The 17,600-nt window shown below is 38.6% G+C and overlaps 1 protein-coding gene across 1 annotated transcript in view; it reads right to left on the bottom strand.

The window, feature by feature from the left end:
- DTNB (dystrobrevin beta) overlaps window positions 1-17,600 on the bottom strand; it is a 2,387,431-nt gene that overhangs the window by 545,227 nt on the left and 1,824,604 nt on the right. The window lies entirely within an intron of this gene.

Here is a 17,600-nt window from a genome sequence, read left to right on the forward strand (position 1 = left end):
TGCCAAAGAGAAAATCTTTTCCATTTGCTTATATATAATTTTCTAGTGGCAGGCTTTCTTGCCTCCATTAGTACACTCTGCATGCCCTCAGTAAATAAGCGCCAAAGGAAATTAAGACCCATTCATCCCGGTAGTCAGCTGAAGTTGACTTCAGGGTGTATCAAATACTCCTGATCTTGTGTGAGTAGATCCATTCTGTGAGGAAATTTATGGCAATTACCCCTGGCCATTTCCAAAAGAAGAAAAATCCATGGCTGCCTGGGACAGAAGGGAATCATCACAATGATTTGGGGGGATTCCTTCTGAATCCTCAGAACTACCCTGGATGACAGTGGAAAAGGTGGAAAAGCATGCAGGAACATTCCTATCAAAGGAAAGGAAACGGCATCTGCCTTATAGGGCTTCATATATGGCGTTCTGGAGCAGAATCGTGTCAGCTGATTATCTAGAGAGGAAGCAGATGGGCCTTCTAGAGCAACTCCCCATGGATGGATGAAATCTAGGAAGACCCTCTCATCTAGTTTGCCCACATGAGGGTTTGCCCTGTCTTGCTCAGCTTGTCTGCCGTATGATATTGCTCTGATGGAATGAAGGATGCCTGTACAGTGAGACTGTGCTCTGAAGCTACATCCCAAGTTAACATGGCTAGACTGCAAAGGGGGTACAACCTGCTTTCCTCCTGCCTGTAGATGTACCACATGGCTGTGGTATCGTCTGAAACAACTTGAAGATGTCCTGGGGACAACACATATGATTCAGACAGTTGAGTGCCTTAAACAGGGCAAGCATCTCTTTTAAATTTATGACCCTGCATCTGTCCTAGGTGTCCCACAAATCTTGCATTATTATCCTTCCTAGAACTGCTCATCAAGCAAGTCCAAGGTGGAGGTGTCTGTGATGACTGACTGCTTTGCAACAGGAAGGGTAAAGGGGAAACCTGAATTAAGGGATAATTACAGTCCCCACCAAGTAATTCTTCTGCTGACAAACCCCAGCACTGGGATTTGATAAGACAAGGGATGTTGATGCTGGAACCAAAAGACTTCAGACAGCATTGCATTTTTCTCATGTAGACTCTTTTGAAGGTTATCATGAGAATCATAGATGCCACAAGACCCAAAATCCTGAGGTATTCTCTCGCAGTAATTGAAGTCTGGGTAGAAAACTTTAGAAACAGATCTAGATATAGATCTTATTTTCCAATGGAAGAAAAACTGTTTGAACTCAAGTGTCCATGACTTTTGAATGTTCTCTTGGAATCTCAGCTTGTGCTAGAGATCTCACCGAAGTAAGAGATTCCTGATACTTTGAAGAATACTCTGCAAAGATAAGCAAGACATCTAAATATGGCAAAAAGGAAATGAATACTTTATAGCTTGCAACAAGGTACAACTGGAGCTAGATACTTTGGACTATCCACTGCACAGACAGTGTTCAGACAGAGTAAGGCAGAAAACTGATAATGCAGTCTGGACACACAAAATTTTGAACTTTATAAAGTAGAGTTACCAGTAAACTTGAATGAAGAAGAGGTAACAGACTGTAAAGTGACATAATATAGAAGTTAGGCACTATAACAAATAGGTCTAAGAAAGAAAGATGCAGAACTGGTCTCCAAGCATTTTCTTTCTTTGGCACTAAACATCCTAGAATATAAAAAACTTTCCCGACTTGGAAAGGAGAAACTGGTTCTTTCACTCTCTGGAACAGCATATAAAGAAGGGCAGGTGGAAATAATAAAGTTTGGTCTGGTGGATGAGAAATAATCCCCTGGTAAGGAGCAATATCCTTTGACTGCCATCTATAATCCTGGTGAATTATCTAGAGAACCCATTTGGCTGAAACTTTCTGTTGTCAAAGGGAAAAGTGGAGATTTAAACTTTCTGGAAGAGAAAAGAGTCTGTCAGGGTGGAAGGAGGGACAGTCAAACTGACTAGTTGGACTGCTCTTGGATTTGGAAGTTCTTGAATTATTTTTGGAACACCCCTGCCATAATGCCAACATTGGATGAGGGGTTGAAGAATCACACAGAAATTTTAAAAAAGGAGGGCAGAAAAATTTTAAGAGATTCCCTGATTTAACTTATCTCTTTCAACACACCTTTTGATCACCTCTAAAATAAAGGAACCAAAACATGAATCTCTATCCACAGGAGAAAATAAAATCTCATTATTCACATCCAGAGATTCTGAGAATGCAGCCAGGGTAACCTCCACAAAACAGTATCACATGCCACAGCCCTGGAAGAATTATCAACTGAATCAAGCACACACTGTAAACAGAGAGCAGTGACTTGTACAACAGAAGACACTAAATCATTTAAAAGCAGATTTTTTTCCTCACAAGAAGAAACTGCAGATCAAACATTCCTCATATTTTCACAATTAATCAGAATAAACAGTGATGTGTGAGCCTTACAGTTCAAACTTCAAGAAATTAAAGCTGCAATTTATTTATTTATTTCAGTTTGATAACCGGGAAAGTCCACTGGGCCAAGACGAACCCATTTTCAGTGGAGGCCCAGGAAGAAAAGCTCCAGTAACAATTACAATATAAGTAAAAAAATATTTAACAGCAATAATTAAAACATGCATATTAAGCAGAGCATGTAAGACATGATGATGGTACAATTAAACTAGGAAGAAAAACACAAGCATAAGAATATAATCTGTAACAATTGTAGATAAATATTCAGTACACAAATATACATTCTGTAAGAGAAGTAAAACTTGGTAAGAATGTACAGATGCGGGCATTGTGCGCCAATGAAATGATGGGAGTTCAGAAAGAAGTATTAGAGATGACATTCAGGCATAGGATGTTGTCCCATGCTGGGGTTAGTAAGTTAATTACATAAGAAGAGAATGCTGTTGGTATAGGTTGGTAGTAGTGTTGGTAAGCAAATAACTTGCAAGGAAATACTACAAGCACACAGAGAATTCCACAGGTGAGTTTAGCAGTAGGAGTGTTAACCTAAGGTTAGAGCTCCTGGGTCAGGTCTGAGAAGACAGAGAGGAACTTTGTACGCTCTGCCTGTCTTTTTAGAGGCAGTAGGCTGGCTATCAGGAAAAATGCAGGCAGAGACACAAACATCCTTCGAAGCTGACAGAACTGGAGGAATTTGTGAGGGTTCAGGAAATTCCTTATGTAACAGTTCATATTATTTTCTGAGGGACTGAAAACCTCAATGTATTCCACATAAAAGCACTGACACATCTGGAAACAGGCTCAAAGAGAGAGGAACCCCAGAGGGAGAATAATAAACTGAACTTCCTTTTGAGCCTGAATCAGAAAATTGAGGAGAAATCTATATCTGTCTCTTCATCTTCCTGTGCAGATTCAGGATTTTGAATCTTTTCAAGAAAAGTTATCCTTCTTTCTTTTACCAGAGAGAAACAAGAATCAAACGCCTGAATAAAACCATGAAACAGGCCCATTAAACTACTATTGTCAAAGGGCTTTGAAGAGGAGTACATAATTGCATAGTTTTCTTTCTTTCTGACAGAAAAAATGGGGCCAACCATGTTAGAAATGGCGGCAGCAGCTTCCCCAGGGATGAGCAAAACATTCTGACAAAACAATGAAACATTCCCTGTCTCGGGACCAAAAAGAGTGGTTTTCCTTGCCCACTGTGGGAATCAGAAGAGCCGCACAGGACACGGCTAACCCTAGTCCACAGTGACTGTAGGTGCAACACCAGAGGGATCCAAGGTAAAAGATGAGTGGTCTGAGGTACAACTAATGGCTACAGCCATACCTCTCAACCTCTTAGTGCAAGAAATCTGGACAAAGCTTGACAAAATGGGGGGGGCAAAGGCCCAAAAATAGGGACATATTTCAAATATTGCTCTTATATACTTAGAAAGCTGCTAGAATAACAGGGATGATTTCAACATACATTTTTGAAGGATTTGAAGTCTGAAGCTCAAATGTTTGTTATTATTTAGTGATTTCAATCTTCAGATAATCCCAGTGATTTGCCAGAAAACCACAAATTTTATGAGAAACGGACCAAAAATATGAGCCAAAAATCCTGACATTCTGCTAAAATCTGGACATTTGAGAGGTATGGCCACAGCACAGTCACTCACCTGGCAGCTGAGGCAAAATGCTAACCTGCTGGGGTGCCAACGGCTGTTTGCTTAACTTTTTTTTTTTTGTGATTGGAAGAAGGACCAATCATAGGACTGACAGATTGTTTAATGATCGAGTCAAAAATGGTGCCTCTTTCCTGGGAAAACAAACTTCAAAAGCTGGTAAAAATGTAAAGTCTTTAAAAATCACCTTTTCACTGCCACTCCCAAAAGTAAATAAATACAATTCCTCCACAGGAAAAAAAATGTTTTGCAAAAACTTTAAACAATTTTTAAACTGACAGGAAAAAGCAGCTCTCTCATTTAACAGTACAATACAGTCTCATGGCAGTTCGTTAAAATACAAACTCCTAGTTTTAAAATAACTTTCTCGAACAGGAAAATGTAGTAAACAACAAATATTTTAAAATGGAATTTTTTTTCCCCTAAAGGGACCTTATCTGTCTAGCAAAGGAAAAGCACAAGCTGATCGTCAATCCTCGAAAGTCTCAGAGAAGTGCACACTCTGGCAGCAGGAAAGCATTGAAGGGCTTGATGCGTAAACTTGCCTTTTAGTCAGCTCCGCTCGAGCTGCCAGACAGTCTTGGTGCATGGAATGTGTCCTGAAGCTTTGGATGTTGGCAGACTGTTATATTCTTGCAGGATATAACTCATACAGCTAAGACTGTTGCAGCAGTGATCAATATGTTGAACATCGGCACAATATACATTTGTCTAAGAGGAAGTAGGCATCTTTGCCATCATTCTGACAGACCAACCAAGCAAGAAGCATAAAGACAGAACCCATGAAGGTAGTGAGTGCAGTGAGAGCAACAACCCTCTCAGTGCATGCTTTCATCAGGAATCAGGCAGGCAAACATGAAGCAGCCATGCAATGAGACTACATGCTTGTCTGCTTCAGGAATGCACACCCAGCGATACATGTATGATTACAATGAAGTGTTAAAGATGTCTGTAATCTGGTTACATTAACAGCAGTAAAATGCAGGCCAATAGTCTCTGTATAACATGCAGTAAGGAATCTATATCTGAACCGCTTGTTTGTTGATCAAATCACCAGAGAAATAACAATGATGATATTAAGCCAGCAAATGAAAACTAAGTAGAATATATTCACACAGACTAAAATAAGGATACGGGATAAAGGGCAACCTTTAAATCCAGTTTGGATGACTGGAGGGGCAACCACAACATTTTTTTTTATCTAGGATATGTGAAGAAAATCTACTTAATGGGTGACACAATCTCCCATCTACACTGGGCAATGGGGCTGATCTTTTTATGGTCTCATTGGCCTATAAAAATATTAAAACAAAAAAAGTGAAATGGTATTAAAATATGAGAGAGTGCTGTCAGGAGTTACAAACCACACTACTGATGGCATTTTGTCATACAACTCTAAAACTGACTGATTAAATTAAATTGTAGTGACATAACACAATTTCCTTTTTTCTGTAAGCTTCCCTGCTTAGTGTCAGGACTACAAGCAAAGACACCTGGGATTACAAACACTCACATACACTGCATTTATTTACAGAGTTAAATGCAGTCACACAAGATGATTCTTGCTCTCAGCCAGTAAAATCAGAAGACTTCAGTAATCCGCACTGGCCATAAAATATTCAGTTAATGGCCAGAGTCTCACTTAACGAGGCACACTTGTAATAAACAACATCTCTGCAGGGAGAATTAAGATGCACACAGCTGCAAGTTTGCGTAAGTCAATTTCTAATGCCTTAAGGCAAGGTGTTGACTTATCTCAGTACCCATTAGCTGTACAATTAAGTCAGGACCTGAAATAATTCTGGTTACGCACAGACAGCTCCCTTTCTGGTACTTTTTGCTACAGGGTGAACTATTCAGCAGAAATAACTAAGTAGTTCACACTGTAAAAAAAAAAAAAAAAAGAAAAAGAAAAACAAATTCCAAGTCTTAAGCACAGCAGAATATAATGTACACTAGGCACATTGCCTGCTACTACAAAAACCTACCACAAAAATATTCTACTTGTAATTTATTTATCTTTTTTCACACAGAAACATCCCATTTTATTTTATTTTACATTTGATTACCGGGAAAGTCAGAGTGGACAAAAATCCTTTCTCATGGAGGCCCAGGGAGAATAGTTCCACATTTAATATGCAACAATAATTATAATTACAAATATGAGGTTTACATTTATTTATTTATTTTACATTTGTTTACCAGGATGGTCCGACTGGGACAGTGCCCATTTTCAGCGGAGTCCCAGGGAGAAAATCTCCAGTCTAAGCTTACATACAAATTATCACATCAAGTAATAGAAATTATAAACAAAATTGACAAAAAAATGAGTGTTAACACATTTACATGATAAAAATGTAAAAACAAAAATATACACATAGTATCAACTAGAACAAGACTTTAAACACTTAAATATTGGCAAATATATGGTTGAATTTACATATGTGGAAGAACATAACATTAGTTAGGAAATTAAGCAGGGAGAATCACTTACGCAAAATAGTGCATAGTTAGTAATACTTCCGTGGTGAGAGTTGCAGCTAGGAATGTAACTACTTATAGAGTAGTAGTGTTGTTAGAAGGGCTATGTTTACAGTGTTAGTACGTACAGCCAAATTGTATAAGTAATGCTACGTTAATTAAACTGGAGTGTTACATGTGCAAAGCCAGGATTCAAATAAGTGTCTTTTGAGAGCTATTTTGAAATGATTAATATTGCTTATGGATCTAATACTACGTGGAAGGGTATTCCAATTTTTAGCAACGAAATTAGAGTAGAGTTGCCTGCTGTATTGGATACTTTGGTTACTTGCAGTAAGTCTTTGTTAGATGATCGAAGAGTACGAATGTTGGAGTAGGGTTGTAGAAGATTTTTTAGGGAAGGTACGTTGTCAGGATTGTGCATTATTTTGTGAGCCATTATTAACTGGTTATAGTTCATAATACGAGGTAGTTCCAACCAAGAAAGTGCTTTTAGGCATTTACAGTGATGGGTTGAATGTGTGGAATCTGTTCCAAATTTGCCAGTCTTATTATAACATGATTCTAATTTACTTAGTCCTGACTTTTTGAGGTTGGTAAGTATGGGGGATGCATTTAAGAGTGAGGAGAGAAGGTGGGTTCTAGCTATGGCTATTCTTGCAGCGTTTTAAGACTTTTTTGTTTCTATACATTGTTCCCATTTTCTTGTGAACATTTTTGACTGTGTTAGAAATGTGTATGTAAATTTTAGTCTGTCGATTATGATGCCTAATAGTTTTGTTTGGCAATCTGGGAAAATCTTAGTATTATTACTGGCAGTGATATAAAAGTTGCCAGGGAGGTTAGTAGGTTTAGATGGGTGAAATATAAGTTTAGTTTTATTAGGGTTGAGAATGAGTTGTGAGTTTACTAGCCATGTTTCAATATCAGAGAAGGCTTTTTGTGTGACTGTAAGTTGTTATTGTGGATGCTGCACATATGAGGGTGGAATCATCTACGTATTGTATGACAGATTCTTGAAAGGAGGTAGTATTAAGATCATTTATGAATATACTGAAGAGGAGGGGACCTAGGTTTGAACCCTGAGGGACTCCAAGTATAACAGGAAAGAGTGGGGATAGATCCTGCTAACATTTCACAGCTTGCTGGCAGCTAGACAGATAACTGTGAAACCAGTTAACAGTATCAGGGTTCATATTAAAATTTTTCAGAGTGGACAGTTACGTTGAATGGGAAACCGTTTGCTAGTTTTGAATGGGAAACTGTATCGAATGCTTTAGACATGTCCAAAAAGAGTGAAGATATATACGCGATTTGAAATTTGTGTTAAACGTATAACATTGGATAAAAATACATTCATGTAAATATTCTTATCAATGGTGTCGTTGCATAGTCTAGTCATGCCTCGCAACATCTTAAGAGTGCTGGTCCCCAATCACCATCCGTGGACTTGTATCAGGCCGCAAAGAAACATTCAGGCAGGGAGTGAAACAAAAAAGTGAATGTGTGTGTGTGTGTGTGTGTGTGTGTGCTTGCATGTGTTTACAATTCTGTCTGCGTGTGTGAGTGAATGCATTCAGGAAAGCAGAATGTGTGTGTGTGAAAGCAGAAAAGACTGTGCATGTGTGTATGACAGAGTGAACAGTGAGATCGATCAAGCCATTATTTTGTTGTTTATAGAGTGTAGCATATGCATGTGTTTACAATTCTGTCTGCGTGTGTGAGTGAATGCATTCAGGAAAGCAGAATGTGTGTGTGTGAAAGCAGAAAAGACTGTGCATGTGTGTATGACAGAGTGAACAGTGAGATCGATCAAGCCATTATTTTACACTCGCTAAGCAGTGCTTTTGTTGTTTATAGAGTGTAGCATAAAAATGTATGAAACGGAAAACAATGTGTGTGTGTGTGTGTGTGTGTGTGTGTGTGTGTGTGTGTGTGTGTGTGTGTGATGCTTGCATGAAAGCAGAACAGACTCTGTGTGTGTGTCTGTGTGTTTGTGTGTGTGTGTATATATATATATATATATATATATATATATATATATATATATATATATATATATATATATATATGTGTGTGTGTGTGTGTGTGTGTGTGAAAGAGATAGAAGGAGAGAGAGAGTGATCCCTGGCAGCAGCAGCATCAGTTAAGAGGTTTTGTACCTCTCGACCATACCTCTCAACCTCATACACAATAAATCTGGACAGAGCCACAAATAAAAGGGGCAGATTTTAAATATTGCTCTTATAAACTTAGAAAGTTCCTAGATTCATAATAAGGTTTCCATACCTATTGACCATAACTCTCAACCTCTCGCATAATAAATCTGGACAGAGCCACAAATAATAGGGATAGATTTTAAATATTTCACTTATAAACTCAGAATGTTGCTAGAATAAGTACTACAAACCCTGCTTCCTTTTCCAACATCTTATCTTTGTGAGGTGGGGTTTTCTGAATGACAGCAGCCAAAATGAAATTATGGAGTAGACTGGCCATAAAGAACACACTTCGGGTTTTATCTCCTATCACCCCTAGATGGGAACAAGTTCAGGGCTCCCACTTATTCTGAGTTATGGTGAGCTGTATTTATTCTGCATTTTATTATGCTTTACTTTTATGCGCATGGGATGGCCGGTCCATGGAAAATCATCTTACATGAAACCGGTCCTTGGTGCAAAAAAAGTTGGAGACCGCTGTCTTAGAGGAAGACATCTGGACAAAGCCCTGAAAATAGGGACACTTTTTTTAAATATTACTATTATAAACTTAGAAAGTTGATGGAATAACGGGTTTTGCATGAGCATGAATTTTCTGAAGGATATTAAGTCTGAAAATCAAATATCTGCCATTATTTCTGACTTCAGTCTTGAGTGGTTTGCCAGTGATTTGCCAGAAAACTACAATTTTATGAGAAAAGACCAAAAATATGAGTCAAAAATCTGGAGATTCTGTGAAAATCTGAACAATTGAGAGCTATGAGTCTAGTACAGGAAAAGAGAAAGAATTATTCTTTCTTCACTTTGTTTTTAAAGAATAATTTTCTCTTTTCCTGTACTAGACTATGCAACAATGCCATTAATAAGAATATTTACATGAATGTATTTTTATCCAATGTTATACGTTTAACACAAATGTCAAGTCTCGTATATGTAAACCTTGTATTTGTAATTATAAATACTGAGCTTTTCTCCCCGGGCCTCCACTGAAAAAGTCCAGTCGGACTTTCCCGGTAATCAAACGTAAAATAAGTACAGGGGTCTATGGCAACATGGCAGAAGCTTCAGCTCCCCAGAAAGCAAGCATTTTAAAGCAAATTATCATGGGTGCTGGGATGTCTATGTGTGAAAAAAGATATATTACAAGCAGAATTTTATTTTCCATTTAAAGAAAGTCAAACAACACAGATGCGACTAGTTAAATGACGGCAACCTTGGGAGGGCAGGGTCACTTGACATTTGAAAAGAGCAGACTTTTCACCTGATCATAGATAAAAGACAATGGGTGGGGGTAAGGGTTTGTTTGTAACAGACAAACTGAGTACATTACTATAGGCAGAGATGCCTTCACTTGAAGGCAAATGATAAATACCTAGTTCATAGGATCATAGGAAGTTACTAGGCTAATGGCCCTAGAGCCCTTACTAGACTAGCCAAGTTCTTACCCTTATTTCCATGATCAGCACTTATTGCTCTGTCCAAGAGGGACACAAATGGAACCACCGGGGTGAATTTATGGTTACCCAGCCAATCATCCAGACTATGTTTGAACAGGACTAATGAGGTGCTCTGTTTGACATGAAGTGGAAGTCCATTCCAAAGGTGTGGTAACCTCTGGGATACAAATACGTCCCTCCAGCAGGTTCTAATAATGTCACATACCAAGTTAAGGTCTTTAAAGCGAGTAACCCATGTACCATTTGACTTACAGATATGCAGCATTTCCAATAAAGCAGGGTCAAAGATTGCCTTATGTGCAAAGCATAGCTCGCCTCTGAATAGTTTGTATGAAACAGAATAAAGTGACAGTGATTTCAGACGATCCACATAGGACAGATGCTGAAGATCTTTAATTTTCCTTGTGATGAACCTTTGTGGTATCTCCAATTGCTGCAGGTGCTTAGAAAGGTAAATACCAAAAGGGACGCTGTACTCAATTATTGGCCTGAGGAGGGAAGAGTACAGGGAGGTTATACCTTATTTATTTCTGGATGCAATCCCCTTACTTATGAGATGAGCAATATAGAATGCCCTACTTACCATTGTGGAGACATGGTGATCAAAGGTAAGGTTGCTGTCAACCTGTGCGCCCAAGTCTCTCACCATTGAGTGTGTACTTAGGGTGTTATTGATGTGGTAGTTAGCAGGAACATTGCACTTACCGAAAGGGCTGATAATACTTTTTTTGCATTGAGTTTAAGGCCATGACTTTGGCGTAAATCATTTGTTTGTGTAAGACCCTCTAAAATGTGACAAAGTTTGTGTGTGAGGGATTTGTGAAAACAATGGAACTACTGTCATTAATCACATTTAAACTACATGCATTTTGTGATTTTCTTCATCCATTCATTTTTTTTCTGATAACCTGCTTTATCTTTTACTGAGTTGCAAGGATGCCATAGCATATCTTGCCAGCCAGTGGGCTCAGGGCTTTGAAGCTTGTTTGGACAGTCCACCAGTCTATATTAGAATGGAACTACACATTTACTCAGACACTACACACACAACTATGGGCAGTATGGAATATTGATAATCAACATACTACACAGTTCTGGGAAGTGGGAGAAAACTGGTGCACTTGGAAAAAATAACACAGACAGAGGTAGGACATGTGGACTCTGCATATAAGGCACCGCAGGTAAGAAGTGAACTTGAGAAACTCTTACTGAGTGGTGACAACTCTAGCTGCTATTTCACTGTGTGCTGTTCATTATTTTACTTCCCTTCTAGACTGGCATAAAATACATTTCTTAGTTCAGCCAGCTGTCCTTAACCTGAACATCTTAACAGCAGGTTAGCTACTTGCACCTGATCAGTACACTATGTTAGTTAAAATCACTGTTCTTGATTTTATGTATCCAGATTCTTCTGGTTGTTTTTTTATACTGCTAAGTAGCTTCCTCAAGGTTATACAACTGTAATGAATTTCATCTATACAGTCCAGGCTTACGCTGGTGGACTCATCCTCATTAGAAAAAAAAAAAGAATGCTTTGAATGTTTTGGTCATCAGTCTTCACTTGGTCAAGTTGAGTTTATGCTCTAATTGACAGACTATTACTTTGGGAGAAGTATTATTTTAATTCTGATTACCAAAGGTAAGGCATGGTGGCGCATCAGGTAGTGTTTTCTGGTTCGATTCTCAGCTGGGGTGCCTTCTGTGCAGACTCTACATGCTCTCCCTGTGTTAATGTGGTTTTTCTCTGGGTGCTCCAATTTCCTCCCCCATGTGGTGCATGGATGGATATATATATATATATATATATATATATATATATATATATATATATATATATATATATATATATGTGTGTGTGTGTGTGTTTTGTGTGGATTTTCTCTGGGGGTTCGTTTCCTCCCACATTCCAGAGGCATGCAGTAGGTGGACTGGACAGTCTAAATTGGCCACAGGTGTAAGTTTTCATGTGTATGTATGGTATGGAACAACTGTGACAGGATTAGCCACCCCGCAGTGTGAACAGTGGCTCTAGGTGATTGCCATTGTTGAAGTGACACCCGACCCAATGTGTAAGAATGGGAAAAAGGGTTGTGGATGAATGGAAGGATTACCAGAGTTATGACTATAACATTTACTGAATTCATCAGCCACAAGGTATCATATATACTCATGCATATGTATATGCTGTAAAACAAATGTCTAAAGAAAAATGCTGAGCCTAATAGTAACATAGGCTAACTGGTAAATATGACAATGTCTCCGAAAAAGTTTGAAAAATCTGTAGCAAAATTCTCATAAATGTATGTTGTCACATTCAGCTACAGACCGCAGTCATCTGGTAGTTTTAGATGGGAAGACTTGCATACAGCTTCATGTTTCTGTATGTGCCAATCCATACAAGTCTGTACTGGGTATAACAGAATTTCATTCGATGCAGGTCACTTCTAAGGAGAACTGAGTATGTGCATGTGTTTATGTATATGCACGCACGCACACACAATACTAATATGTTCTAGTCATGTACAGCACAACATTACACACAAGCTTAAAAAATGCAGTTCCACAAGCAGCAGTTACAAACACACAAAACAGACCAGTTACATAACACAATTAAATAAATGTTTATTAATTTTATTAGTACAGCCTTCAGAAAACAGACATTACTAAGACAAAGAATGAACAAGTTTGTTAAGCAAGTTAACATCTTCATGTAGGGAAAAATACTGAAGAGAAGGGCAAGACCTTTGTACAGTTTTAGTTACAAGTGCCGTATATGTCAATTGACTCAAATGTGTAATATGTAATGGCGGAGCAGATAAACACTGGACCTCTGCATCTGGGAAATACTCCAAGAGCACTGCACAGCCCAAACAGCAAGGATGTAAACAGAGCAGGAATCCTTCCTGTCCAAATTTACCAGAACATCATCCTCCAGCAGCAGGGACAGAAGGGACTGTGTGGTTGGCATACAGACCTTTCTTAACATGAGGTACTTGTTTAGCATGAAGAGGTAAAATTTGGGACCTGGAAATAGACCTCAAATAGTAGTCCTTCCTATAAATAAGGAACACAGTGAAATACAAGTTAGTTTCTTGTTTTGATAAATTAACTCCTTCTATGGCTGCTGACAACTGAATTTAGATTACAGTAGGCCCCACTAATAACGGCCTAGAAAGGTATTCATGTGTAAGCAGGGAATGTCTTGAATTTTAAATTTTTTTTTTGCAAGTCTTTTTTATCCTACCTCTGCTGATTTATAGTCCCAGTACTTGTACCCTATTATCCTTTTCCAGTTTAACCTTGCCTTGCAGGTGACCTAGTGTAAGCCAAACTGGGAGGGTCTCCCATCCAGGAGAGCACACCTGTACAACGACAGCTTCACTAATTCTCTATCAGGGTTGAAGTGGGTTGCACCTGTAGTCATTCTGTGGACTGGAATGATGAAGTGAGATCATCATATTGTAGCCTGTGGACAATTTTATATGGCCTAATCCCTGCCTCTTGCACTGACATCTAATTTTGCATGGGCTGGGTGACAGAGGTATTCTGAGTGAATGCCTGCCCCCCACAGCCACAAGACAACTACCTCCCTCACTTCGCTCCACCTTCCCAGCCCAGCCCATTATGTCTATGAGTCCCAACCTCCACCAGAACTGATATCACCGAGCCCAGCACAATCTCTTCCCCCAGAATAGGCTTGTCCATTCTCTCCATCACTTCATCAGATACCCGAGACACATACTGAACCTGGGTCATCTGGGTTGTTGTCAGGGGATTTACCCATCTTCTCCGGTGGGGAAACAAGGGAGGTCTTCAATTTGACTCTGTACCCTGCTGCATTTAAGTCTCTTACCCATACATCTGAAAAATACTAATACTATTACTGAAGCATTTAAATCATGATCATTCTTTCTTCAATAGCCACTGACCTTAGAGAAAAATGAGTAACATACTACTGACCTTAACACATCCCTCACCAAGTACAGTGAACAACTGCTAAGGAAACAGTTCCAGCAGTTATATGGAGTAACGGAAAACGGAGAACACAAACTTCAAGAAAATCACGTAGGACCATATCATATGTATTTTATATCGATCTATCAATATAATGTACACATCTAAACATACACACACACGCACACACATATACATTATGACATTCAATAGAAAAAAAAAGATTGAGCCTCATATCAATAATCTGAAAAGAACAGACCTCAAACCATCAAGAAAAAAACACAATTTTTTTTGCAGGGGGTACCCCTTAAACCCCTTACTCCTTATATGTATATGTGTGTGTATGTATATATATATATATATATATATATATATATATATATATATATATATATATATATATATATATATATATATAATATATGGTTTACTATCACATGTTCGACACTACTGTGGCCGAAAGTGCAGCTATCCGAAGAAAATGTTCGGAAATCACAACACCGACCACAGTAAATGCTGAACTGAGCATTTCAGTGAAGTCAAATGTCGAACATTTCAGCTTTACTTGAAATGCTCATAGCCGCTAAACATATTTTAACATGTTTTGCAGGGGGCAAGTCTCCCTGCACCCGGCTTGCCCCCCCCCCCCTCCCTACTTATATATACAAACTCCGAGATCCCACTACACTGAGGAAAGGGTACATTTCCCAATCCCCACTATAGTGCGATCTGCACTACACTGTCAAACCTTGCTATAGCGACTGTTCACTATTGTAAGGTTCGACAATATAGTACTCACACTAATGGTTCTGCTACCTGATTTACGCACATACATTAATCGTACACAGTGCAATCGACTATGTGATTGTAAACATATCAGTTCCAAGACTGCACTACAGAGAGCAAGGGCACTTTTAACAATTCCCGTTGTACCATGATTCCACACTCAGAAAAGCTGATACTCTTGATCAATTTCACTTTTAATGAACTGAACCAGCTTTTCAGTGGTTTTGACAAAAGCACGGTTTTGACAAAAGCACATTTCGAACAGAAGCCACCCTCCTGTACATATATATGTGTGTGTGTGTGTGTGTGTGTGTATGTGTGTGTGTGTGTATATATATATATATATATATATATATATATATATATATATATATATATATATATATATATATATGGGTGTACTTTCCTACAACGAAAATTCACTTTTTCGAAATGGGAAAGTACATCCCCACTTTAACGAAAGTGCACTTTCGCTTAAGCTCATTAGACCAAACCTACCGCACCACAATGGAGGATATTGAAAAATGGGCTATTTCCTCCACTGTGGTGTGATAATCATGGACCTTAGGGTTAGGGCAAGGTTTAGGGTATGGGGATAGCTAGTAGGGCTATCCCTTTACCATGACCCGTGCCCTAACCCTAAGGCCCGTGACTGCTAGCCCGTTTGGTCTAGCGGGTTCGTGAAAGCGCAGTTTCGCGTTAGTGTGGGTGTACTTTTGAAGTTCGAAGTAGTGAACTTTCATTATATATATATATATATATATATATATATATATATATATATATATATATATACACACACACAGATCTGTTTTGGGTTGAGTACCATTTTCATTAAAAACAGATTTTTTTAATAAATTAAAAAAAAAATGTAATGTACATCAAATACAGCTTCAGAAAACAGCACACATAGCGAATCAGATGGTAGGCTGCAACATTAGGGTTAGCACTAGCAACGAACAATCTCTTATCTTCTAATTTATATGAGCTAATTTATTTGACATTTGTTGACCGAGAATGTCCGACTGAGCCACAGTACTTTTTCAGCAGAGGCCTGGGGGGGAGAGCTCCACAAAAGTACGCACAAAGTTTACAAAGTAACAACTTCTGAGTACAATAAAGATAAAATATAGTGTGGTTACAAAAAATAATGCCATTAATTGACAATGTACAGAGCCTGCTGAAAGCAGTTGACAAATTATTTACAGAATAAATTAATGTATATACAACGAAGGAAGAGAAGGTACAGATAAGCAACTCAGAGTCTTGGAAAAGTCCACAGGAAAGGAAAAGAAGTTAAGTGAGAAGGAGTTAGGGAGAGAGGTAGGGACAGCAGTAGGAAGAAGATGAATGTGTGAGGGAGCAAGAAATACAGCAATTTAGGTGTAGAAGTGAAAAGAATAGTAGAGAGGTTGGGTCTATATTATATTATATTAGCAAGCGCTTGAAATTGTGAACGCTATATAATCGATCCAAACACTCCGAAAATCCAAAATGTCAAACTCACGGATCAGTGATTTTTATTCCCACAAAAAAAAAAAAATTGCTGATCCGTAAAAAAAAAAAAAAGAAAAAGAAAAAAACACAAAATAAAGTGGGGGGGGGCCCACACCCCCCCTACTTAAATATACCAACTCTGAGATTGCACCACAGTGGAGGAAATGGCATAGTCCCGAAAATGGCCCAGTGATTTTTTTTTCCCTAGGAAAAAAAAAAAATAGCTGTTCCGTGCTTTCAGAATTTTGCCATTTCGCGTAAACACGTTTGACGAAAGAGAGTTCACAACTTTAACTGTTCGCTTAAATAATAGGAACCCGAGAGGTTATAGTTAGATACAGTGGTGTAGCTGGGTGGCAAGAGGGGCGGTCCACCCCGGGCAGCACTTTTAGGACTGTTACTTTAATTAATGTCCTGTTCTTTCAGTCTGGTTGTATCACATCTGTGTGTGTTGTCGCACAGACGTCCTGGACTTCCTGTCCTCCTGCACAAGGGTGTTCACAGAACATAATTCTGCTGCTGCTGGTGTGTGTGTGTGTGTATAAAATGCCCCAGTTAGGGATACCTAGTGCTTACTGTTACTCAGGTTCAAACCAGAAATAAGAGCCTGAATTCTCTACTAATACCATCACTTGTCCTGTCCAAATTTTCACAGAATGTCTGAAATGTTTGGCTCATACTTTTGGTCTGTTCCTCTTAAAATTTGTGGTCATCTGGCAAATCAGTGAGAACTAAATTCACTAAATAATGATAGCCATTTAGGCTTCATTCTTCCCATCTTTGCATGGCAACTCAAAACATTTTATTCTAGCAACTTTCTAAGATTATATAAGCAATGTTTAAAATGTGCCCTTAGTTTTGGGTATTTGTCCCCCCCCCCCAATAAATTTTGGCTTTTTTCACATTTCAAGTGCTGCAAAGTTAAGAGATTAGTTGAGTGTCAAATGGATTTTACAAGGAGCTGAGAACTTCAGAGGAAAAGAAGTTTATTTCTGCTTATGCCAAGTCTGTTTGCATTGTTAGTAGCACAACAGGTAGTATACTTGCTTTAAATTCAAAAGGGTGTGGGTTCTACTCCCACAGTATGTAGATGGATTGCTGATACTGCC

This window comes from Protopterus annectens, chromosome 2.part1 (assembly GCF_019279795.1).
Source record: "Protopterus annectens isolate FY-2018-M chromosome 2.part1, PAN1.0, whole genome shotgun sequence".
NCBI lineage: Eukaryota > Metazoa > Chordata > Ceratodontiformes > Protopteridae > Protopterus > Protopterus annectens.